The 25,306-nt window shown below is 36.8% G+C and overlaps 1 protein-coding gene across 1 annotated transcript in view; it reads right to left on the bottom strand.

The window, feature by feature from the left end:
- Positions 1 to 25,306, bottom strand: part of LOC139728861 (zinc finger MIZ domain-containing protein 1-like) — a gene marked incomplete at its 3' end in the record, with an annotated part of 313,304 nt that overhangs the window by 268,201 nt on the left and 19,797 nt on the right. The window contains exon 2 of the mRNA XM_071639801.1: positions 23,918 to 24,050. The remainder of the gene's footprint in view (positions 1 to 23,917; positions 24,051 to 25,306) is intronic.

Genomic DNA, 25,306 nt, shown 5'->3' with positions numbered 1-25,306 from the left:
CCCGCGAAATATATAGCGTATACAGTAAGTGCCTTACAACATACAAAATAGTAAGGAATTCTCCACAGATGATATGCCTATGCCATGACAAAGGTAGCTGTCTTGAAAAAGTGTTAGGATACCACACAATGATCTAATCGACATCATTTTTAACTTCTTTTTTGCACAAGTTGTATAATTTGATCAAATTTTGGACAGATCCCCTGTTCATGCTTACCTAAATTCATCAAAATTCATTTTTCTTTCGTCTTCTGCATGCTTTTGCAAGAACCACTCCTCTTTATCTATTTGTTTTATGCAAACAGAGGTATACTTAAATATCCAGAACCATTCTCTCATCCTCCCTCTATTTTCTTTTGTTTTGTTTTGTTTTGTTTTTGCTTTAAACCTTTATTCATGTCTAATGCAGGCATCCATCAATTCTCATGAATACAGGAAAAAAAAAATAACCCTCCATCAGTCCCACTCATTCAGAGGATTAATGCTTTCCTAAGTGATTGTAAACACTGTCTCCCTCCATGGGGATTATGGAAGCATCAAGTGTAAGCCTACTCAAGACACAACCTTCATTAAATGGCATTCTGCATGTAGGTATGTACATTATGACATATTCACCATTTGCACTGTTCATTACACACTGCTGATCAGACAAAGCTGTTAAAGACTGTGGCCGAAAACAAGTACTACTCTAAGTGCAAGTATTGATGTCTAAGTGCTTTGAAGGAAAACAGGGACCATTGATGCAGTTTCAAAGCTTTAATTACACTGAAGCAAAACTGAAAACTGTTGTAAATGTATATAATGTGCATGTCCGCTTCATTATGTACTTCTTGTAAAAGATCTCAGTAGAAGGCTAAATAAGCATGTGTTTTCAAATCACAGTATTACTTGTGACATTCCTTTGATTGACAATTTATTAACCATCAGCCGGTTCTGATCACACATAATCCAAACAGCATGAAACCATTGTCAACTCATTGTCAATGGAACCAAGTGAGTCCTACTCATCACCTACGAGGATTTTAGAATATCGAAGGAAAGGAGTTCAGAGAAAATAAGAATGTTGCAGGATAAGGGTAAAGAGAAAATGAGAATCTTGTAGTAAAGGGATTAATAGAAATAAGAACTTGTAGGAGAAGGGTTAAGAAAAAATGATGAAAGGGGTTAATAGAAATAGGAATATTGGAGGAAAGAGGGTATGAGAAATCTTAAGAGAATCTTGTGGTGTTATGACACAAAAGAATCTTGTGATGTTAAAGGGTGTGTACAGTTCTGGTCGAGGTGAAGATTTAGCTTTTAACGTTTTGTGAGATATTCAGAAACCAATCTATGAGATGTCAAAGAGCATGCGGTTCTAAGGGGTATCAAAAGTTTATTCGATGAAAATCGGTTTTGAAATGGCTGAGATATCCAAAAACAAGGTGAAACAAAGATATACTAATAAAGTTGGGGCATGTCGCCTTTTATTATTAGCACATTTTTGGATATCTCAGCCATTTGAAAACCAATTTTCATCAAATAAACGTTGAATCCTTCTTAAAATTACATGCTCTTTCATATTTCATACGAGGCTTTTCATTATCTCACTTAATGATGTTTAAAACATGAATCCCTACCTCAACCAGTACTGTACAGTCCCTTTAAGACACAAAAGAATCTTGTAGGAAAGTGACTAGAAATATGAATGTTGTAGAAAAGTAGTTAAGACATATAAGGATCTTGTGTATAGGAGAAGGATTATAAAGAGAAATAAGAATCTTGTACAAAAAGGATGAAGAGAAGTAAGAATCTAAAGGAAAGAAGTCTCGAGAAATAAAATTCATGTAGGAAAGGGACTAATAGAAATATGAAAGAGAACTGCCATGACTAGAGGCAAACATCATCAGGGAAAGTAAAGTAGAGAGTTACAAATCACATGAAACCAACGCCATGCAAGGGAGAAAAGATCAGTGTTTCTATGTACATCATATTCTTGTTTTACTTTTCACTTTTAATTTCTCAAATGGCTACATGCCCCATAAATTTCCTTCTTGTCTCCTTGCACAAGAAATAAACAAAAAAAGAAAACAAAAACAAAAACAAAAACCACAAAGAGTATGACTATTCCTCACCAATTAGATTTTAGTTGTTAAAGCCAGTGTTGCTGAAGTGTTTTCGTGGAAACTGAAGAAGAATACTTCATCCCATATCAGAATGTATCACATCACCACATGTATTTATCTGATGATAAAAGTGCATTTATTGGCATTTTCATAGCTAAACCAAGTGAATATAGTTATCTTGCTTGCTTTGCTCTTACCACAATTGTTTAAATGTAAATTTATAAAAGAAAACTAGATTGTACTTTGCTACTCAATAACATTAACAGTGCAAACCTACACATAGATTATTTTTTTACAGTCTTACTCAATACTGTCTCCAAATTATTGCTCAAATGGTAATTGAAATATATGTCAGAGATAGAATTTGTGTCATCATATGACTTCATTTGTTATTTGTTCAATACTAAAAGGAAGACATATCACATACCCAGCCACAAAAAAAAAATCAACTTTTGTAAATAAAAGCGAGTGTCCATTTAAATTTATTGGGACACATGATATCCCCTGCACACAAATATCAATGCCAATATCATGGCATCAACAGCTCTTGGCAAATGTGAGATGGGGCTTTTAAATATTAGCTCTCTTTAAGCTATTAAGTACTCAGTGGTAAACACTTGTAGGACTTTTCTGCTACAACCATAAAATATTACAACTCCAAAGGAAAATATTTTGACAAAGCTTTGTTTTTCTCTCTCTCTTTCTTATTTTGGGGGCTCTGGATGACAACTTTTTTTGTGTGCAATAAATAACTAAACACTACTGGGATTATGTTTTTACCCAAACACAACATCAAACTTCCACATGAAATTTTAGGACAAAATCTATATTACAGATATATGACACATATATGATATTTATAACATGAGAAATGGCAACAAAATATGTTGGAGGGGGAATAGTCACAGAATGACTTTACTTCAGGATTTGAAATGTTAGTTAGAAGGAAAGGTATTGGTCTCTTATACAGTTGATAGTCTGTAATTCAATAATACAAATTCATCTCTTTGCTCAATCTAACACTTGGGATTTCAGGCTGACATGTGTTTATTTCAATCTAAAAATATATGTAGTATATTACTCATCTGAAGGTCCCGTCCTTGGCATACAAATATTTGAATCTCTGAAATAGAAATCCCCCTCATAGGAACTTGTTGAATTTTCACAAGTCCAAGAAGATCATTCATTTCAAATCTATATGCATTCACAAGCAGATGTTGGCATTCACCAACTGAACCCACCCGGGGGATATGGGGGAAAAGGCCACATGAAAACAAAATGGCAGTACAAGCTCAGATCCTTCCATCTATTTTTTTTTTTGGTCTATTTCCTCTTCCCTTTCTTTTCCCCCTATCACTCTGTCCCTGTGCTGACATCATAAAGGATGCCCTGTCAACAGCCACCTATCCAGGCCTGAAAAAAACCTCTCTAACTCCCCGCAATATATATCGTTTAATCATTAACCATGCAGCAAGATCTTTCTTTGGCCTGAGTACAGACAGAGGGAAACAGAGAGGAAGGAGAATGATTGAAGAAAGGAAAGGATATAGACATATAGGCAGAGATGGATAATAGATGGATGGATAGATGGATGGATGGATGGATGGATGGATGGACAGAGAAGAGGAGAGAGAGGGCAAACTGAGGTAAAGGAATTGAACAAAGAGTGATCGTTTACTTCATACACAAATACACTGATGGAGCAGCCTTGAAACTGTCTGGCGGAAGCTGCCCATATACAGTGCATCATGACAACAACAATAAAAGGACTAAAAAGGACATACCACATTGCTGTTGAAGGCATGCTTGTAACATTACGGGGTTTGTTTTTGTTTTTTTAGAAGAAGAAGAAGAAGAAGAAAAGATCAGATTGAAATGTTGCAGACATGCTTTCAGTGCTATCAATGCCTTAAAGTTCATCTGACAAACATATCTACATTATCATTATTCTTACATTACATGTTTACCTCTTGAATTCTGACAAGACGCTGATCATGTGACGGAGAGGCAAGAAATCAATGCGACTCAAGTCACTGTTCATGGCCAAATAGGTGTAATATATGAAACAATGCATATCCCTGGAGAGAGAGTCTATATCCTATAACAATTCCACGTTCACATTCCGTCTCATGTTCAGAACTGACTGTAGTCCCTTCCAACACTCATACACAATATGAGACAGGGCATTGCACTGCTTGGAACTTTTCATGCCAATACACGTGTACATGTGTATTAAAGACTAGAATCTGAACACAACTGGCAGTTTCTGGAGTTTCCCATCACAAGATTAACCCTTAGCCCCCCAAAGATGGTACTTTCCCACAGACATAAAACACCGCACATCAGTCCCTGTGATCTATGGGTTAATCAAGTGAAGATAGAACTCCAACAATTTAACTTGAGAATTCAAATGCCATCATGTTTATGGGTATGGGATCACGACATGCAGCCAGATCATGCTGTTTTAGGCTCTGAAATGAGTAAACTGACATTTTTGGCACTGCTTACAAAACAATTTAATCTGCTGCAAATGATCAATCTCTCTCCGAACAAGAGACCCGGGGGTCACGCGCTCACTGAGTATCGCAATTTCACCTTCCATGCACTCTTGCACACTCTTACCTGAGAACATTGGAAAATTAGGTCTGCATATATGGATCCCCCCCCCCCCCCTCAACTCCAGGGTGGGGGGGGGGGGGCAGGCAGCCCTGGATCTGCAATTAACAAACTTGGAACTAAAGTCATCAATGTACAAACTCATGGTATTAACTTTGCTTTATCATTTCTGGTTCTATAGAAGATTTTAAATATTCCTTAATGTGGGGGGGGGGGGGGGGGGACCTAGGGGCCCCCAAGAGGGACATGGTGCCCATTTGAAGGAATTGAGATTCTATCCCCCTAGGGATGCTACCTGCTAAGTTTGGTCAAAATTCATCATGAGGTTTTCAAAAAGAAGATGAACATGTACAATTCAGGTCCCAGTAGGACCCATCCCATTATCCTCTCCTGGGTCCCAAAGTGGGGGGGGGGGGGGGGGGGGGGGGCACCCCTGATTCCGCCAATCCCGTGAACAAACTTGAAACTACAGTCATCAATGTACTAACTCATAGTATTATCTAAGCCCTATCACTTCTGTTTTTTTTTTTTGTTCATGGGGGAATCAGGGGTGCCCCCCTTGGGACCCAGGGGAGGGGGATTGGGAGGGGTCCTAATGGGGCCTAAATTGTACATTTTCATCTTCACTTTGAGATCCCCATGTCTGATTTTCACCAAACTTGGTAGGTAGCATCCCTAGGGGGATAGGATCTCAATTTGTTCAAATGGGCACCACGGCCCACCAGGGGGCCAAAACCCCCTATAATTAAGGAATCTTTTAAAAAGAAGATTTTTAAAGATTCCTTAATTATAGGGGGTTTTGGCCCCCTGGTGGGCCATGGTGCCCATTTGAACAAATTGAGATCCTATCCCCCTAGGGATGCTACCTACCAAGTTTGGTGAAAATCAGACATGGGGATCTCAAAGTGAAGATGAAAATGTACAATTTAGGCCCCATTAGGACCCCTCCCAACCCTCCTCCCCTGGATCCCAAGGGGGGCACCCCTGATTCCCCCATGAACAAACTTGAAACTACAGTCATCAATGTACTAACTCATAGTATTAACTAAGCCCCATCACTTCTGGTTCTAGAGAAGAAGATTTTTAAAGATTCCTTAATTTTAGGGGGTTTGGCCCCCCCCCCCCCCCCCCCCCGGGGCCCCCCAGGTGGGCCATGGTGCCCATTTGAACAAATTGAGATCCTATCCCCCTAGGGATGCTACCTGCCAAGTTTGGTGAAAATCAGTCTTGGGGTTCTCAAGAAGAAGATGAAAATGTAAAAAGTTTACGCACGACGCACGACGCACGACGCACGACGCACGACGCACGCCGGACAAAGAGCGATCGCAATAGCTCACTTTGAAGGCTCAGGTGAGCTAAAAATCTGGAAAGTGTCAGTTTATCTTGGTTTATCTTTATTGGTCATATTGATGTCATTTTAATGTGATGTTGTCCTCAAACATAAACCACTATGACAGGTCATACAACATTAGCCTTTAATGCAGTGAAGAATCAATATCATTGTAAAGGTACAGGAAACATTTTCCATCACATCTCTAAATGCATCGGTATACTTTAATGCAAAATTTTCAAGTGTTTAATATATCAAAATGACAGCTTCACATAAATATTACAAAAACTGGCAAAGAGTTATACAAAAGGAATAAAAATGGCAACTACCTTTAAATACTTCTTCTTAAGTTTACTTAGGGTGTAGGAAAATGTGAGCCGGTTTCCCAATAATTTTCATTTTTGGTCATATTCATGGCAGGTATGAAATAATTCACTGACACACATTATTCAATCATAACAAAAACAAAAAACAGTGATGATGCACTTAAATAAGTGATGAATAACATGAATACTCTGACGGGTCCTATGTTGCTAGCAGTACCAATAGTTCCAGCACCAAAATCATAAATGGTATGATAAAATCTTTGATTTTAAAACTACCAGCTTGTGCTTGAAATCCTCTTCATACCATTCATTGCCATGATTTATGCCATTGAGACTGCACAGTTTTATGGACTAGAGGAAGCTTGCCTCCTGTGTTTACAGTTTGAATGGCTTACGTTTAAACACATATCTTTAATGGGTCAATATGAGAAGTTGATACAGTGTCATAAAAAATATGATACACTTTTGTACTTTTGTGGGTTTGCAACTGCAGTTTAAGAGACATTCGTTCTTAAAGGGACTGTACAGTACTGGTTGGGGTAGGGATTCATGTTTTGAACATTCCTTAGAAGTGAGATAATGAAAAGCCTCTTATGAAATATGAAAGAGCATGTAATTATAAGAAGGATTCAACGTTTATTTGATGAAAATTGGTTTTCAAATGGCTGAGATATCCAAAAAAGTGCTAATAATAAAAGGCGACATGCCCCAACTTTATTAGTATCTCTTTGTTTCACCTTGTTTTTGGATATCTCAGCCATTTCAAAACCGATTTTCATCGAATAAACTGTTGACACCCCTTAGAACCGCATGCTCTTTGACATCTCATAGAGTGGTTTCTGAATATCTCACAAAACGTTAAAAGCTAAATCTTCACCTCGACCAGAACTGTACACACCCTTTAACATCTATAAATAAAAATCTCTGCAAAATGATTAAGACCTCTAGAACATTTGTATGCAAACAACTTACTGTAAAACTGGATATTTTTGCACCATTAATTTTTTTTTGCACTTGGCCAGGTAAGACGACTTTCACATGTTTTTGATTTTGCAGAATCATGACAATAATTAGTGGTACGTATAACAAGCAAAAATAATTGCATACATTCATTTTGCAATTGTTTCTGGTTGCAAAAAATGTGCAAAAATTTTCACACTGCAAAATTTTCACTTTCACAGTATGATAATGTCTAACTATCTTTCTATTCATCACTGTATGCAGTATTCTATCTTTTCAATTTTGTCATTAAGTCCAGACACTTCCCAAGACTGCACGCTGAAAGGACTCTCACCAAACTGCACATTTGCTGGTCTCCTTTCACAGATAATTTAAAAAATCTCTTTTGTTTTATTACACTGTAACAGGCTGAAAGTCCCAGAGGCAATCATTAATGCATGAATTGACATGCTTGGTTGCCAAAAATATCAGTTACCACCAACTCAGACAAATAAGGCTCTACACTCGGTCAATTTACACGAGGAAGAAATGAGAAGCTAGTGTACAGTAATTAATGCCAGGACTACCAACATGCATCCCATGCCTAGAATACTGGTAGACACACACACACACACACACACACACACACAAACACAAACACATCACACACGCACACACATGGAGTCACAGTCACACACACATACATACACATACACAAGCAGATACACACCCACACACACACAAGCACACACATATACACACAACATATATAAAATCTAATATGTTTTACTAACAAAACTTCATTATTTTAACACACAGATCAGAGTCAATCCCAGTGATTCAAAAAAGAACAAAAAAAACTTATATGATATCGTAATCAAATCTAATGGGGTGTTGCAAGAAAGTTACAATCAATTGCAACTTGCAACTGATTGTCACTGGCCAATCAAAATCATTGTTGCATGCATGTCTTCTTAGTACGGCAGACCCTGAGCCAGTCAGAATGGTTGTTTCAAAATTAGCAATTATTTGCAATTGATTGCAACTTTCTTGCAACACCCCATTAGATAAACAACAATGTGCTAGGGTTATGATCAATCATGATTTATAATTCGAAGCTTCTATTGTTATAATATTCGATTTTAAAGGAATGAAGGAATGTGGGTAGTCATGTGAGCAATCATGCACATGTAGTGTCTGATTTTAATTTCCTGACCCGAGGATATCACTAAATTGTACACATTTGTACATTATTGCACTTCTCTCATCTAAGGTAGATGTGGAAGGCTTAGTTACATTTCTCTCTCAATTAAACGAGAATAGTTCTTCTTTAAGGGTGGAAAGAAGTACACAATAATAAAGATGTTTTCTACATCTTTCTGCCATAATCATCTCATGTAGCTGCTACAAATTTGCATGAGATTTGCCAAAGATCAGCATACACCACATAGGACACTCATTTGACTCTCAAGAATACTTGAAATGAAATCACTGTCTTTTTGAAATACTAGCAATTACAGAGTGTAAATGAACGTGACTACAGCGATACACATGGAATCATTCTGTAATAATTCCTCGTGCATGTTTGAAGCTTTCCATATTTAAGTACCCACCCTTCGAGTACATATTCACACGTATAAAGTACACTCTTCGCAAGGCAACTTTTTTTATACAGTGCAGAAACAGCCCCGCATTTGTCTCAAATTTAACACAAGAAGTTGGATGAACCTTAGAAAAATAGGGGAAATTGTTTATGTATCCGAAACATTATCACGTGCAGTTACAAAACAAAATGATTGCTGATACTCATTCCCATATAATTGCGTGTGACATAAAGATCATAACCTCAAAACTTCAACCCCTGACATTTACAAAGTAAAACTTCACTTCAGGCAATAACAACAACAAAGGATCAGAGCTAATTGAAGGTGTAGATTTGTTACATGGATTTCTGAGAGACTGGAGGTAGAAAATTTAATTTTCAAGAACTACGCCAACATCATGAACAACCAAACGATTTATCTGAAGCATAACAAAGGTGTTTTGCTGGGTCAATGCACTCATTGTTGAGGTTCAGTATCATTCCAGTCTAATTCCTCTCAACAGTGATATTCAAAAAGTGGAGATAAGTATCAATATGATGATAGTATGTCCTATTGCACAACAAATATCCTAATACATCACATTTCATACAAGTATCTAACTTTAGAATTTAATATAAATGTATGTAACATTGGTTATGGTGTTTTAGAATTCCTGGATTAAATCCTTGACATTCTTTTTTCTTTCCTTTGTGTGTGTGTGTGTGTGTGTGTGTGTGTGTGTTTGGTGGTGTTCAACCTTAAATGAAGCCAACTATGCAGCATTTTTTGGATTATAAACCTTCTGAATGATGACAATAAGGATGATGATGATAATAATGATAATAACAATAAAAATGATAATGATGACAACAATAATGATGATGATTATGATAATATTAACAACAACAATAATATTAACAATAATAAGAGTCTTACCCACTCTGCCACAGCGCCCCAACTGAATGAAGAATCTCATTTCATTTTCTGATTACTGTAAGGGGCCTTGGTAATAAGAAACCTTATTTAATTTTTGGATTAACAAACTTTTGGAATAGCACCACAAATACACAGAATTCATGATTGACAAAGCCTACTTCATCTTCTGATAGGTTACATTCTGATATATATGTATTGATACTATATATATATATATATATATATATATATATATATATATATATATACACGAAGACCCTAATGTATGTTCACAGAAAAAAAAAATTAACATGTTTTGGTATCTCACATTCATGTGATGATTAGTTTCTACTCACTGAAAGGTAGAATATCAGACATTTGAACACATATCGTTGTACATAATACAGGCCTTTGGGCAATGTTTTCACCTAAATTTTGATTGAATATATATTATGTGATGTCCTCTTCAGTACAATTATTATCATTATTATTATTACTGTTCCTATAGCGCATAATACCTTTGGTAGGCCTCTATACTCTAGAGAGAGAGAGGGAAAAAAAGAAAAAAATCACTTTGAAGAATAATTTGTTACACTGCTACTTAAAATGAATGCTCAGAAACCCAATATGGCGCTGATTGCAGACATGATGAAAAAAAAAATGTGTTTTGCTGATGCAGTATTATGATTCCATCATGTCTAGATTGAGTAAAACTGTCTGAAGTGAAGAAAAAAATGGAATCAACATGAGTCCCTTTTAATCATTTCACTCACAGTGAAACCACATGGTGAGATGGCAGAACAAAATTAGTGGGGAAAAATACAGTGCAAGGGAATATTAAGGAAAGTTAGCCCATGATTCACAGATTCCACTGAAATTGGATGACCACAAAATCAATACTTGTCCTCAACGCAACAATGAGCTGCAGCCGCTCGCCCGTTTCAACCACACATCCAGCGATGATGACAACTCGCCTGATTGGGCTGTAAATCATTCCCCCAATCCGCTCCTTAGCACTACACCCTCTTCGCTGCTGTGTAAGAAGATACGAGATAAAATCCGCCGTTCTAATGTTCTAATTTTCAAATGAGATATCTTTTCATTATTATCCTCTCGGCTCCCTCCATGATTGAAAGACAAAAGGTGCATAAGCAATGAGGTCCATCAAAAGAATGACATGAGATGACTGTTAAAAATACAGACACATACATGACAGCCAGAATTTGGGTTCTGTCCATGTTGATTAGCTTTCTTACAAATAAAACATTGGATGAATGTTGTCAGCAGCAGGCAATGAATCCCAGAAGAGAAAATTTCACAAATATTTTACATACGTTATGTGCAGTTTGAAATTTTGCTGTAACTTTACTGCCAATTACGCAGAAATGGGCTTCTTGTATTTTTTAAGGCTGTACAAAACACAACTGTTGTGATAAAGAACATTGTGATGAAAAGCAGAATAAAAAAAAAACTCAGTTACAAGGAGTCTGGAATGATAAGTTTACAAGGGAAAAAAAAACAAAAGTGAGTGACATCTTAGCAACATAACAGGATTCAAAGTCATACGTGCTCTGTTCATTTTTGTTAAATCTTACTCATTTTTGCTATTTCACTGTTGAAAGTTGATTAATTTATTTAAACTACCTTTTTAGACAACTTCCTCTCAAAGAACGCAACTTTGTTTCCCTCTCTTTCAACAACATAAAATGTATACGGCATTACACAGAAACCAAATGTCTCCTGTATCATCAATATGGTCCTGTTCTTGTTCTGTACCATCCCTTCTTGCCAGTCACAAGTTTTCCATCTAACACCATCAAATCCATTTCACTCTGAAAAGCGACCTAATCTAATTCCAGATACTGACCCTCTTTAATGACCACATATTCTTGGAAAGTATAGTCCACAGCCTTGATTGGGATTAAGAGTTTCTCATCGGTGGTGGATGCACAGAATAGTGGAAAAGCCCCGAGGTCTCACCTCAAGCAAAATTCTTAACTTTTACAAAAAGATGAGAAACAGGATCAATAAATGTGACATTTATTTCTTAATATGAAGTCACTCTAATATGATTTGTTACTGAAGTCAAGGCACTTCTCACTTCACAGCGCCTGCAACAAGATTCATTTGCTTTCCCCCTCCGAAACCAGGATTGCCTAGAGCTTAAGGTGGCACGTGATGAATGGCGGTATGGTGGAGGATGAACTCTAGAAGCCTTGGATGTGAACACAGACATGGAGGTACTAAGGATTAAGTGTCACTATCTTGACCTAGAATTCCACATTCTTCAACAATGTTCAAAATTGGGACAAGATGTAAAAGAAAATAAAGGCAAGAAAGAAGGATGGCGAGAAAAAAAAAATTGGAGGTCCCACGGGGAATAACACCTTCTAGGGAAATCCCATCTTAAACAGGTTAGGACACATCTCTTCAGTGATGAATGATTAAAAGGTAAGGAGAAGGGGACAGAAAAATGGGGCATCCAAGGAGGAGAAAGCTTAGAAGAAAAAAAAAAAGAAGTCAAGTGGATTCTTCATTGTTTACTTTATTGTTCACCGACTGCCACAGTGTCACAAGGGAATAATGAGAAAAGATGGTGGATATTCTCAGAGTCAAGCTAAAACAACACAGAACTTGACAAAGTAAACTTATAATATATATCATTAGCTGAGACCCAAAAAGGATGCTATCACATTCTAAGATTTGAGGGTAAATGAAAATGAAAACAATCAATCTTCACATTTAAAAGCTTATTCATTCAAAAATGCGTAGATATGTAAGCATAGTCCCAATTATCAGGTAAAATAGCACCCTTGTGATTTAGATTTTTAATATTTTATTGAAAATTAAGATCATCTAAAATTTCCACCATAATGGAGAGATCAAGCTCTACAACATGATAGCAATAATTGAACACCTCCCCCCCCCCAACTGTGAAAATGCCCTTCTTGTTCTCAGCTAATAATATAATATATACATGCATATAGAGTATAAATGTATAATATGATCACAAATATGCATTAACATTTGAAGCTAGATGAGAAGGCCACTTTCTAGACATCTTTATAATATGCTTCCACTTCCCATTCTTACAGCCCCTTGCTAACACATTTGCAAAAAAACACACACAAAAAACCCCAAAAATACAAACACCAGCTGTAATGCTTCAAAGTCCAAATGTAGGTCTACATGTATATGAGTTAGGGATGAAAATAACCAACATGAAAATGTTAATCAGTGTAACCAATTTTAAGTATTGTTCAACATACAAAATATGAACAATAATTTTTATCAAAAACAGTTTCCAGAATAAACCATCACGACGATGGTCTATTGATCAAATTAGTCATACCGCCTTACAATTGTGACTTCATTGCAAAATTTTTGTATGGTAGGATATTTTGTGATACAACTGAACTGTACATATGAATGTGACAATGCAAACATTTTTCAATCGCTGCTCCCAATGTTAAATAGAGGTTTTAAGTAGGCAGATACCACGCACAGAAGAGCTCTTCACTGTTAACCTGTTGAGGACAGACTGATTTTGCTACAACACTCATTTCCCATCTATAGACACCTGCCCAAGTATACTCAGGACTCGTCCTCAGCGGGTTAATTAACCAACGTTTGTACAACATCTCACACGCTATTGCTTCATATCCTATATGAATTTATCAACTTTTCTCTCATTCAATATTCATCTTTGATGCTTTAGATTTCATGCACAATAAAGGGGAGGAAGCTGAGAATGACACCATTATGATACTACATCCTGCCCTGAAGAAACATAATCCTTGATCTTTTCCATACTTTTTTATGTCGAGGTAAAATAGCAAAAAGTGTATGAAAGCTGTTAAGGACTATGAGTAAAGTCACTACAGGAGAGAAGATAGTGCACATTACTAAAATGAGATGCAAATTCCATGTAATAAGGGGGTCACGCAAACAATTGAAATACGACAGCAAAAGAATATCAACCGCAGATTGTTTTTTAGCTTGTAGACACAAGTGTGCACACAAATTTTATAATGAATTACTCATTTTTCTATTATATCCTTGTTCAATGATAGCTTAATTCTTGAAACACAGCACATTGTTCAATTAAAAGCAATTCATTGCTTTAAAGTCCATCCAACATTTTAATGCATCTATTGCAATAAATACAACAGTATACTCTAACACAATGTACAAGATGATACATACTCAAATAACATATATTCATAAAAAATATTCCAACAAATTTAACTGCATTGTATCATGTCCAAAACAGTAAAATAATTGACTTGTTTGCTGAAGAGTTAGAGATATCTCTAGGCCCCTCGAATAAGTAGTAATTAAGAAAGCAGCCTTCAGATTTGCCACATTACACCATCAGTCTGTACATACCAATGTATCCAAAAGAGTTTGAGCCTGAACTGAAGACTAGAGGGTGTAACCCTTCTGAGAAGAGGAAACAGGGTTACTAGTAGACCGGGGTCATGAGAAACAATCATATGGTGTCACTCTGCCACAATATGATTTATGAGGAATACTGATGGGTATTCAAACGTGCCATACAAAATGAACCACCACAATCAGGTACTGAGACTCTTTTTTTTTCCTCTCTCTCTCTTTATGCTTTCTTTCTTTTTGATTGTTTGAAGTGAATACATGAAAATATATCATATAAAGCTTATCTGTGCTGGATTGAGAAATATTACAATCAAAATTTATCAGCCTCAAGCAAAAAAAAAAAAAAAAAAAAAGCTATGCATTAAGCAGTGTACATCAGGTTAGTATGTACATGCATATTATTTCGTTTGCCATAAAGTGGGTTTGTAAGAAATACTAACTTTCTGTGAGTCCGAAATTCTTTATTTTATACTTTCAAGTGTTTTAACTGAGTATACAATAACTCATTACCCAGAGTTCTTTTTGTGTGAATCATGGGGTAATTGAGTTATTAAAGTATTACCATACTGATGACTTAAGGGACCTTGTTGAGGAGATATAAAATCATATTTGATCAGAAGTATTATGAAACCAATCAGTCGCACAAAGCCACACACAACACTGGTTAATTTACCCTGGATAATCAAATGCCTTTTGTGGTGTATTGGAGATGTGATGGCCACTGCAACATACATCTAATCTCTCCTAATCTAATCCCCTCCCCTAGTCCTCCAATCATCCCAATATCCCCCCTTCCCCTTTGCTCCTTACCCCTCCCATGGCTTCCTTGCATCTCAAAACTCCTGAGAACTGGGACATGTGGAGAAATCCTTCCTCACGGGGGTGCAGAAATCAAATAGATGTTGCACTTGACTTTACTGTGTAATGTGGGGCAAAGTGCACTTGGCTTTTCAGCAACCTTGCACACACACACACACACACACACACACACACACACACACACACACACACACACAAAACACATTAACACATTCATCTATACACACACACACACACACACACACACACACATTCTTAAAAGAGGCTTCAACTAGGGATATGACAGTTTGCTCAGGGTAACTGGGCATACTCCATTATTTGTTTCTGGAAAAAAAATCTTCATTCCGTTGAATTGACGAACTGAAATTGAAAATCATTAAGATTAATATTGGAGTTCAGTCTTAATAATGAATTAGACTTTGTGTAGTATATAGGTGCAAACACAACAATCCAGCATACATGTAAAAAGCTGGGGATAACACATAATGTCCAAAATACACTGAGATTTTGGAACATATAAGTATTTTCACTGAGTGGGTATAGAAATCTTGCAACTTTTATTTTCATGGCATTTGCAAATGAGAAAGGGCCTGCATATTTATTTTCAATATGCATATTAATTAATGCTTTTGAAATGATTACAAATATATGGTCTGCTTATGCATTGTATATAATATCTCTGTTCATTTGATGGAAATGAAAAAAAAATACATTTGAACTTTGAACTTCGAACTTCGAACTTTGATATTGTGTTTGTCTTGTCAGTCTGTCTTCATCTATGTTCATTTTGGAATCCAGCTAGAGAAACTCACAAAATTAATATAAACCAAATGTACTTTTTTCTCCTCTTGGCAAAGTTGTCTGGTTTCTGGATTTCATAATCATCACAACAGAGTAGTAAACAGGGCAAACAAAAGGTGTAGAAATAGACAACAAACTAATCACAAATTCTGCACAAAACAAAAATGTTTTAACACACACAGTCATTTGTACATCTGATTGGTGATTTCATAGAAATATGTTCTTTTGTCACAGTCACAAAACTACGGTACAAAATGATTTCCGTGATTGTGAAAAAAGAACATATTTCTGTATCATAGTCATTTTATACATTTAAATAAATAGTCTGTTTCTGACGGAAAGTGTACATAGGTGGCATCTTTGTCACTATTTGAAACAGCTGAACGTTTATATTCATACTCGTACAATGTCATAAAATCTTTCCACATGCGTGCCACAACACTGATCATTTCCACTTATCCTAGATCTTTTGACCTCAGCCACAGCAATTTGGATAGAAGGTGACTTCTTTTTTTTCATCCTGTGTCTCTCCCCCTTGGTCTTGGCGAGCATCAATTATGCACGGGCAATTCTTTAGTGCATTATCAATCAGTTGCAAGTTAAAGTTCCACAGGGCACACAGACGGGGCTGAAAATCCAATTATAAGATTGAGTTCCTCTTCAATATTAATTTCAAATTGGAGAGCCCTCTCCCACGTCTCTTTATCAGATTGCCAAAGTGTGGTGGAATTATGGTACATGCCGGATCATTTCAAATGATCTACTTGGGCAGATGTGGGTGGTGTTAACGAACAGGAGAAAAAAAAAAAGGAGAGAGAGAGAGAAAAAAAAAAATGATACTCCCTTTTTGTGTATATGTATCAGCGAGGACACATTATTAAGGCAGACTTCTCAGCATATGGTATCTTATTGTGTTTTCTTTGGGCTGCTTCTTCGGTCCTCTCAACCATTTATGTTTCTTCCTCCTGTCTTTTCTCTATTCTTACTTCTCCAAGTATCATAATGATAAAAAAATTGTTCATTCAAATCAAATCTCACTCTCTCTCTTGTTACGGTGCCTTGAAGACTATGGCTTTTGTGGCAACTTAACACCCTTTTATCATTCTCAACCAACAAAAATTCAAAGATGATGATAAAGAAGAAGAAGAAGAAGAGGAGAAGAGAATACACAGGATTTTAATCATACATTACAAAGAACTGGTTGACTTGATTTGCTATTTCTCATAATATGATGTTTTCGTTTCTCATTCTTTTGTACCGTGTGTGCAGCTTTCTTTTCACCTTCACATTATACACACATTCCAGCCTCGTGCCCAATTAAACACCCCCTATCAAGGCAGTCAGCTGAACCCTCCATCTCTAACAAGGTAACCTGCTGACTTGCTTCCTTCCACACCAGTCACATCACAACAGTTGTCACTTATTTATTTACAATCACCATGACGACCAAGCCTTGCTCCGTAACCAGGGCGACAATTACTCTTGAGACAGGCTGATTTGTGTAGGGTTAGCATCAAGCAGAGAATCATGCAGCATGTTCAATCAGAAGAAACGACCAACCATTCTGGCAGAGGGGGCCACAAAGCATTTGTAATCATCGACGATGTCATGAAAACACACTTATAATCTTGGCTGTCTGATGCTATGAATGCCATTCATCAATGCCCCTCTCATTGTCAACTGGAATTAACCCTTTGAGGACGACTCCTGTGTATACTCAGGGAAGCGTCTATGGGAAATGCGTGTTGTAGCAAAATCAAACCGTCCTCAATGGGTTAAATGTAGAAATCAATTACTAGGACTGCATGACCATGCACACTGCCGGCACATGTAGGGCCTGCACCTAACATTACACAGATGTTGACTCCAACTAATGTATTGTATAGCCTAAACACATAGAAATGTATGAGATTGTTATAATTTGGTAAATCAACATCACACTGTCAATTATTTCTATATTATTCTGCCTTTTTTTTCGAAGTTTCACATCATGCTGGACATTTCAACACAAACAACAAACTTATCTCTTACGCCCTTTTTACACTTGTGTTTCTTAACCCCATACTTTCTCTGACCCAGGACTATCGTTAGTCCCGCACCAATTTTTTTCAGCTTTTTACACTCGCCAATTAGTCCCGTACTAAGCTCTTGTCCGGGGCTAAGGAGAAAATTGACCTTTTTACACTCGTATTTCTTTGTCCGGTACTTTCCAAACCACATGAATATTCATGATCACGCTGTGCACTGTACACATACACGCACGCACTGGCAGCACTTGATTACCTCGTTTCTGATTGGTCAGTGGGGGTCGGACTTCGTCTCCGGATTATTTTTTTGTTCTGTTTACACTCACTTGCTTGGCTAACCCTGCTATTTTGCAGGGCCAGATAGTACGGGATTATCGGTGGGGCTAGCCCACTTTGGCAAAAACGAGTGTAAACAGAAAGTGGGCTAAGGATAGTCCCGTACCAACGGTGGGGCTAAGGGGGGGGGGGGGGCCTTAGCAAAAATAACTAAGCAAAAAAACTAAGCAAAAATTTACAAGTGTAAAAAGCCCTATACTTGCCCACATACCCATTCGGACTTCCAACTTGCTAAACATTGATTATTAGTATCCCTGGGCATGCAGTCAAGTGGGTTTGTGGCACCTTGTAAGATAAATCCCATTATCAAAAAGCAGGTTTATCTATCATGCTAGAAGTTGGAAGCTACTGAAGAGTAATGGCCAACCTTTCTCTGTTTGTTTATCTGTTTGTTTGTTTGCTTGCTTGTTTGCTTGTTTCATTCAGCACGCATAAGATGTAAGCATCTTCTTAAACCACCTGTAACATACCTTACATTATGTGTGCGGTACCACCCACAAGAGCAGTGTGTGTGAGAGAGTGAGAGAGTGAGAAGGAAGAAATATATGAAATTTGATTGCAATGTATACAACAACAACAACAAAAATACTCAGTGATTCATATCAATTGGGTTTTTTTTTTCCTAGACTTATTTGAAATTATTTGAGAATAACTTCATAAGAAATGCATGATGACCAAGTCTCCTCAAAGTTATCTAACCCTCCCATCCATTGCAGGTCTAAACATCTCTGTAATGTTGAACAAGTAGATGACCCTATTTCATTGCATGTTGATTCATTGCATAATGATTTATCCACTACATGCATCTTTCCTTCATATATACATCAAAGACTTGAAACTCTTTGTACTGAGGTTATTTGTCTGTTGCTTGTATTTACCAAACATGTTCAAGCTTTCAAGACATCTTCCAGCTCCCCTTAACATGAAATAGACATCCAGTCTGTACGAAGATGAATTTAAGCATGAAAGGAATGTTATACATGTAGTGTTACCGAGTAAAAAGGTTAGTTCAAACAACATACGTAGCTCCTTTCTGAGCTCTTCAAAATGTTTTTAAAATGAGGAAAGCTACTTTTCAAGATGTCTCATCCCTGTATAATCTTCTGCTTGGAGGATTTATCAAAAGCTAGTTCCTGCTAAAGTACAGAAATTTATACAGGTATTCATGCATTTCCTGAAATTACCTTAGGCTCTTTTTTTTCTGCTTCTACAGATCCAGCACAAATACACTGATCACTAATGTTTGATGTTCTTGGCAGGAGAGCATGAATGTTTTATAAGGGATTCAGGACCGACGTGTCTTCTCCTTCTCGTTTACTGCTCTGTTCATGGCTCAGTTGATTGGTCTACAGAGTATGTCATATTCAGCCTCTGAGCTGAAGATTACTTGACTCATCAGGAACAGTAGAAAGGTATGCAGGGAGACCTTTAATTTATGAGGGATTTAAAATACTGTATAATATGGTGAGAAATGCGAGGGTGACAAGTCACCTTTAAGTGTTAACCCATTGAGGACGAGTCCCGAGTATATTCAGGCAAGCATCTATGGGAAATGTGTGTGTTGTAGCAAAAATAAAACAGTCCTCAATGGGTTAATCTATAATGCCATATCACTGTCATCCACATCACACATGTGTACACAATACGATAAAATTTCTCAATCATTAAACACATAGCAATTCTAACATTCATTAAGCCACATTCATGTTATCACTATCCCAAGTATCCATTCATTTTGAAATGATTTAATCAGTGAATATTGGACATGCCTACAGGTTCAGTAAAGTAACAATATCAAAGAGTGATAATTTTGGTGTCCATTAAACTGGAAATTATACCAACAAAAAAATCAAGCGAAACTTGTTTGACAATTACCAAATAGATTCTTATTGCCTAGTTACTTGAAAGGTTTACAACTGCAGGTTTTTCCTACAGCTTATAGACAAATAGATTGATAGATACATGTCATGTACAGATAGTTTGATAAAAAGATCCTAAATCATTCATTTTGAATTGTTTGCAAATTTGTCTTCTGCTGTAAGGTGAAAAGTTTCCAATAGCTACCAAATGGTCATAAATAACTAGCTAGTTTCTCAACCCAAAAATAATCATGAGCTACATGAGATGTGTTGAAGACAGTGAAAATGGATGACCTATCTGTATATCAGATATTTTAAACAAAGTGAAAATGTTACAGGAATGAAGTCCATTTCTCCTTTTTCCACTAGATTTGAGAAATTTGAGTTACAACGATAACATGATGCCAAATAGTACAGCGAAACTGAGTTTATTCAGGACAGGTTCTGAACAAGCCATACACCTAGAAAAGCAGTAGATATCTTTACGCCCTGTCAGACCGCCACAGTAGCGGATCCAGAGGGGGGCGCAACCGACGCACACCCCACCCCCCTTTATTTTTCGTCAAAAACAAAAGAAATAAAAAGAAAAAAATGAAATGAAACCCGGAAGTGGCACCAGAAATATTAGTTGCCCCCCCCCCCCCCCCCCCTTTACAGAATTCCTTGATCCGACCCTGCTGCCATATCAAAGATTAAGGTAGACCATAACTGGAAATTTCATCATGCTGTACACAAAATACAGAGTCTTGATATTGTACATGAATGTATGCAAGCATCACAAGCACAAAGCCTGAAGTCCCTCCTACATGGCCAAAGAAGCTCTAGGATTCTAGATGCTCTCAGGCATTATCTCAACACTGTTTTTCTTCTTTTTTTCCACATCTTACTACAATGAATGAGCTATAATTAAGGATAACATTATTTTGCCAGATATTTTTTGGCAAATTTGCCAATTTTGATCAACTTCAATCATTTCTCACTTTAAGCATGCCATCAATTACTGTAGTCTGTTACACATCTTCTTAGGATGTTGCTCAGACATCTTAGCATGATAATGCAACACCCTTAAATCCCTTGTGAATGACTCTAAAAAGAAATTGGGTAAAAATAATATGAAATATAAAATGTCATCTAATAAAATCAAGTAAGCTGTGGTCACAGTGGAAAAAAAAATCATCAACAAATTATACACCAAACTCAGTGGCTGGACCTAGGATTCCATTTGATTCAGAGGTACTCTAACTTTTAGCATAACTTCTTGTAAAACCCATGTAATTTTTCACAAAAAGAATAATTCTTATAAAATTATGATAGGTACTCTTCGTGATAGCACACCTAAAGAGAGCCGAGCAAACCTTTCAACTAAAAAAATGATTTAAACAAAATTAATGCTTTATGTACACAATTCTGATTTACATAAATACCTTCTTCCAAACCCACCCCCTCCCCCACAAAAAGACTTTGTATAAAGACTGTATAATAATTTTTTTTTCACATAAGGCTTAAATTATGTACAGGAGTGTGATTGAGCGGTATGGTCATTGCAAAAGTTGGTCTCAAGAGGGCTCACTCCTGTGTTTATCAGGTGTGCTAATACTTTCATTGTATCTACACTATGTCCACTCGCCTGGGCAAACAAGCTATGTGTGTGAATTCGGCACAAAATATAAAGACACTTGCCTAGATGAGCTCAATTTACTCACACTCCTGCAGATAACACTCATATCTAAAAAAAGCATATTACACTGTATGAGAGCTACTGTAAATTAATAGAATGAAGTCACCATGAGTAACCGTAAACACAACTGACAACTTGCTAATAACTAGGACTACCACATTTTTTTTTTTTTTTTTTTGTATAAGACTTTCAAAACTGTGAAAACATTATCCTGATCTACTTACATAATCAGGATATCCACAAAAACAAAACAAAAAAAAAAAGAATATGTTAACAAACTCTGTACAGAGACTACCTGGATTCCACCCACGGACATCTTGTAAATGGGAGATTCTATTGTTTATGGGCCCCCTAGCAAACTGGACACTCTGATTGCAGAAACAAGTGCACAATATATCACGAAATGTGACATTTCTTGTGGCCAGGGTCTAGGACTTGCTTGGGCCATATGGAAGCTCTAGGGTTGTAGATACTCATTGATGCTATCTTATCCCGATCACACTACAGGGTTCTCGTGTGGATGTATGACGCATGGATGTATAACAAATGGATATGTCTAAATGCCTGTATATTGATACGTCATATCAATATACATCATAAATCAAACGATAGTTTGAGTATCGTTTCGATAAATGACATATTCAAGCCTTTATTCATGTCTGAATGTTGTCATATTCATACATGTCACTCAAGTAGGTGAAGCTTATTCCCAGCATGCGCTTGGGTTATAGCAAACTAGTAAATGAAGCAGACGCAATGTAAAAATACAATGCGCAAAGCCCACACAAAATTGGCACTGTGCAAGGAGGAGACTCATACATATTCATGAGCTTCTGATAAGACATGACAGTGTGTGACGTCTGATGCTGCCATTCGATTAGTATAGTATCTGGACGTTCTGTCTAAATGGTCTTAACAAATATCAATATATCTTCAGAATTTATGTCAACGTGGTGTGTCTGAAAGCACTAAAATAGCCTTATGTTTTAATATCTAAATGACAAAAGCAAAGTTGGGCATGAGGAAGGTAAATTCTAAGTTGGATGAAATACATTTTAAGTGGTATAAAATCCATCTCAAGTTGGAGACACACAGCTAGAATGAGAGAAATTCAAACTCAAGTGGAAGAGAGGGAAATTTGGGGGAAATGCCCTCAAAAGCAGGAGAGTTGGAATCTCTGCCTGTTGGTGGCAGCCTTTCCCAAAGAAAATGTACATCACATACAGGTATACAAAACTCTGAGCAAAATCAGAGGGCTAGAGATACTACACAACATATAATGATAATTGGAATACTGTAAAAGTGGATATTTTCGCGCTTGGCCGGGTAAGAAGAGTCTTGCGTGTTTTTAATTCCGCGGAATCAAGACATCACGCACAGGAACATATGGCAAGCAAAAATATTCGCGTGCTTTTATTTTCGCGCTAGTTTTTGGTTGCGCGAAATGCGCGAAAATTTCGACACCGCGAAAATTTCCACTTTTACAGTATGATATCTGCATTATCATTTGTCATCCTGTGGACAACTATGAAAGAATCTAGGGCATGTGACTGTAAAAACATTTTGTGAGAGATCCACATTGTACAAGTACTGTCACATTTACATATTTCCTCAGAATGTATTACATTCTTAAAAGATGCATTGCACTTTCAACATATGTTGTATGTGAATATCGTCAATTTCTTTAAGGTTGAAGAGTTTATTCTTTGTGGAAAATACAATTTGGCCTCAAAAACACATGCACACACAAGCATGTATGGCTTGTTGCATCACAATTATCATGATCATCTTTTAACCTCCTACATCCTAGAATTTCTGCAGATTCAGTACATCTCACGGATATAGCAAAACTACCAATACTTCCCTTCAGAAATAAATGCAGGTGTCAAAAGAATGTGATGTTAGATGATTTACTGATATCTAAATAGTTATTGCTTTTTGTCATAACCAATATTCACTTCAATCAAAAGGTTAAGAACATCTTTATTTCACCACATATTACTTTTTGAGTTCTTAAAGTGAAACTAATCATTGATTACATGCATTATTTATCAAAATCTTGTTCTTCCTCAATACCTGTCACTCCACAGAAAGCCTTTCGTGACTTGTTGCAAAGCTTGGATTCGAGGAAATGAATAGCACGCACAACGATCAATTAGAATAAGCATGGCAATCCAATAAATCCACTCACCGTACGGTTCCCCTCACGTCTGCCTGCTCAGTATTCTACGGTGGGGTAATAGACGATGAACACTTAGTTACACGCGCCCATTAGCATCTCATGGCCTCCCAGCTGTGAGTGGCTTGAGAGGGTGATGATCCACCTATTATATCAACATGAGAAATATGGAGAATATGCGTCTCATTTATGTAACATTGACACAGCTCTATTGGCTCTCTCTCTCACACACACATTTGAATTCACTGTATTTTTTTAATGTGCACACAATTTCCAGTTAAATGCCACTTGCAGCTGTTAATATGAATCAGTAGACACAGATCACACACAGTTTATCTTGATGGCACACATGATATGGATGACGTTAATGAGATAAGAATACCTCTTCGCAAATGCAGTAAGAGGCATGTGGTTGAAGTTGATATTTGCTAGCTATAAAAGAAATCATGGCTATTGTAAGGTTTACATCACAGACAGTACCTGCTGTAGGAGCTCCCTTGGATAGCAGGCCTGTATGGCTCTGAATGGGACTACTGTACCCTCTTTCCAGATAACATGAATGTTATTGTATATTTTCACACTCTAAACTAAAGGAAATCAAAAACACATTTTTATTCTTATCTGTATATTCATTCTCATATTATGTGCATTCTCGACTTTAGCATGAAATTCAACTGTTGTCTAACTTTGCCTAAACACGGACTGATCTCACATTGCCACATTTGGAAAACTTTAGTCTTAAGACAAAAAAAACCCCTCTGTCCATATGTGTGCTTCCATCTGTTGCACTGCGCTCTAAGCAGTCCATTTTGATGCCCCTCACTTTGTCTAATTTATTTACATAGCAGGTGGCAGTGGCTAATCATTACACAGTCTGTCAGATGACTCATCTTGACCCTTCACCCTTGACCACAGAGAACACAATTCAAACACAACACCAGTGTTAGTTTATTCATTTTTTAAAGAGGTCTGATCGAAATTGCTTCACTTCCAAAGATAACACCATCTCAAACTAACAGGTTTTTATTAATGACCCCTAAACACAGACTTTTTAAGACATCAAGATGAGATTCTTATTAAATTTTCTTCTATTAATTTGCTCTTGCTCCTGGTTTAGAGGAATGACTTCAGTTAATGTTCCAACTCTTTATGTTACTCTATTTCTATTTATTTGAGACTCTAATTTTTGTACTCACCCTCCATTAGATCTATCCAGGAATTAAAGGATATTGTTGCCATTTACATTATGCTATTCATATTTTTTTTTAAATGCTATTCATGTCAAAATAAACACTATAAACCAATGTTTTTCTTTTTATCTTATATATACTACGTCAGACACCCTTTTCTCTCGCAGTAAAATACAAGGCTGAGCTACAGATGGCTAAGGTAAAGCTATCA

The sequence above is a fragment of the Diadema antillarum genome, unplaced genomic scaffold, assembly GCF_040938485.1.
Source record: "Diadema antillarum isolate AM-2024a unplaced genomic scaffold, OU_Dant_1.0 seq00000203_RagTag, whole genome shotgun sequence".
NCBI classification, from domain to species: domain Eukaryota; kingdom Metazoa; phylum Echinodermata; class Echinoidea; order Diadematoida; family Diadematidae; genus Diadema; species Diadema antillarum.
The sequence above is the reverse complement of the archived record's forward strand: the minus strand, read 5'-3'. Positions and strand labels throughout refer to the sequence as shown.